This window comes from Otolemur garnettii, unplaced genomic scaffold (genome assembly GCF_000181295.1).
Source record: "Otolemur garnettii isolate 467f Iridium unplaced genomic scaffold, OtoGar3 scaffold00030, whole genome shotgun sequence".
NCBI classification, from domain to species: Eukaryota; Metazoa; Chordata; class Mammalia; order Primates; family Galagidae; genus Otolemur; species Otolemur garnettii.
The window spans coordinates 5,218,018-5,220,835 of NW_003852425.1; the positions used below are offsets into that span (position 1 = coordinate 5,218,018).

The 2,818-nt window shown below is 45.3% G+C and overlaps 1 pseudogene; it reads left to right on the forward strand.

The window, feature by feature from the left end:
• Nucleotides 1-1,865: 1,865 nt before the first annotated feature.
• LOC111725054 lies at nucleotides 1,866-2,009 on the forward strand (annotated as a pseudogene).
• The last annotated feature ends 809 nt before the right edge of the window (nucleotides 2,010-2,818 follow it).

Sequence of the window (2,818 nt, forward strand, 5' to 3'; positions counted from 1 at the left end):
TGGTGCCATCCTCATAGAAAGAGTGAGTTCTTGCTCCACTAGTTCCCGTGAAAACTGACTGTTGTAAATAGTCAAGCACCTCCTCCCTCTCTTGCTTCTGCTCTCCCCGGTGATGCGGGCTCCCCTTTACCCTCCGCCATGAGTGGACGCTTCCTAAAGAACTCACCAGAAACAGATGCTGGTGCCAGGCATCTTAAACAGTCTGAGCCAAGTAAACCCCTCTTCTTTATAAATTACCCGGCCTCAGGTGTTCCTTTATAGCAAAGCAAATGTACTAAGATTCCAATCCCCTACACACATGTAAACATGTCCTCCTGATGTCCACATGAAGATTTATCCAAAAGCTTGTGCTGATTCTGGGACCAGTGGCTAAGTTCCAAATCCACTTCTGCCCCACAACGCTCAGCTGACTGTACAGCTTTACATCCCTGAAAGGCTAATCACTTCCAGAAAATTCATGTGATGCACATGCTTGTGACATGATACCATGTGGCGATGGGCAAAGTGCAGGCAGTCCTCAGCTGGGTTGCATCAGAGCGCAGGAGAGGATGTGCGATCCAGGTGGCAGCAGCAGCCCCTGGAGGGGAAGTAGGTGCCTAGAGGTATCACAAAAGGCCAGTGCGAGGAAAATGAGTAGTTTCCAAGGATCACATGTGGCGAGTGCATGTGAAGTCTGAGAGGATGTACAGTGACTGTGCGCTTAGGAGTGGGAGGAAGCTGGACTCACAGCCTCCAGTACCAGCCAGCCTTGCCCTCAGTGGACGTGGCAGGAGCTTATCCTCCCTCCTCCTTTTCTCTTGCGGTGCCATTTTCTTGCTCTCTCTCACGGCTGTCACACACTCACTTTGCCCCATCTGTGCTGTAGGCAGCTGTCCCTCTCTGCCCTCTCATCACCCTCATTTTTCTCCATGTTAAGTCTTCAAGATGCTTCTGAGCCTCATTAAGTGAGAAATAGGGGACCCCTGTGGCTTTTTCATGACTACCATCAGAAGAAGAATTGTGGGCGATAAGGAGGCTTTACTAATTCTTTGAAACTCCAAAGCAGGGGTCCTCAAACTTTTTAAACAGGGGGCCAGTTCACTGTCCCTCAGACCGTTGGAGGGCCAGACTGCGGGCCCCGGGACAAGTCGGTTGCTAAGCAGGACAGGCAGCGGTGGCAAAAACACCCGGGGGGCCGGATAAATGTCCTAGGCTGGCTGTAGTTTGAGGACATCTGCTCCAAATCATCACTTAAGATAAGCTTTGCTTCAGGCAGAGGACAGCAGACAGCATACCCTGCAGTGCCCAGCATGCACCTCTCCAAATGGAAGGTCCCTGAAAGAGGCTCTAAGTGTGCTTATGTGTAGCTGCTTTTTGTTGTTGTTAGGTATTGTTTTTTTTCTTTTTGGCTTGGATTATTTTCATTTTTAGTTCTTGTTCTAAAAACTTGACATTTGCCTCCTTCAGTCACCCCATTCCCACCCCAGTGACCCCAAACAAAAAAGCAGCCCTGGCCAGCACTTGGCATTAAGACTCAGCAGTTGCTCCTGCTTCTTAGTGTGAGTCTGGATCCCAAGAATCCTTGCCTGCTACATTTGGGAGGAGATTTTAAGTAACTAAATACCTACTACCAAATGATGATGTACAGTCATGCATTGTTCAGCGACGGGGTTACATTCTGAAGAATGTGGCGTTAGCCGATCGTGTCGTCATGTGGTCGTCATAGAGTGTACTCGCATAAATCCGGATGGTACAGCCTGTGACATACCTCGGCTACGTGGCACAGCCTACTGCTCCTAAGCTACCAGCCTGTACAGAATATCACTGTGCTGAATTCTGTAGACAACTGCAACATAAACCACTGAGTTATAGAAATTTTTTAGCTCTAAAAGGGCTTCTGTCATGAGTGGCACACACAGGGCAACTTGACCGCTCTTTGTGTGGAATCGACATCAAGACTTTGGAAGCATAATTTTTTGGTACCTGGGCAGCTGGTGATCATGGAAAAAAACACATATTTCTTAGCTCTGATGAGACACCATCATATTTGTGGTCTGTCATCAACCGAAACATTGTTATATAGCCCATTTCTGTAGTTGAAAACTTCGCAATGAGATGGCAGTTGTTGTAGCCCGACTCTTACCTCGTCACCATTTATATAGCCTAACTCTGACCCTAAGCTCTGTATAAATACAGAAATTCATTCATCTTATCATTATATGAATTTTTTTTAACTTTTGAGTGCAATTTCATAAAGACTAGAAGAAGTGAGATTCTAAGATTATTAGACTTAGTAAAGATTTATATGGGTTTGAAAATTTTATTTTTTTAAATTTTATAACAGAGTCTCTTTATGTCACCCAGACCATGCTATGGCATGATCCCAGCTCGTTACAACCTTGAACTCCTGAGCCCAAGGACTGCTCCTGCCTCAGCCTCCTGAGCTGTGACTATAGGCAAGTGCCACCATGCCTCACTGATTTTTTAAAAAATTTTTTGTAGAGATGGGATCTCACTACATTACCCAGATTGGTCTTAAACTCCTGGCCTCAAGTGATCCTCCCACCTTGGCCTCCCAAAGTGCTGGGATTATAGGTACCTGGTCTGCAAATGATTTCTGAAATGATCACTTTTGGAGACAAACTGCATGCATTGTTTCTATTAGTAACAGCTCCATGAAATGGTCAGTAGTGGATCTTGTTCCACTTCATGAAAACCTGGTTAAGACTTGATTTACTTCAAAGTAATTTACCTTGTCCCCTTTACTGATGTAAGTGCTCAAGAGACATAGTAGAAATTATTTTTCCATTTTTGATAAGGAAAAATATAAACATTGATT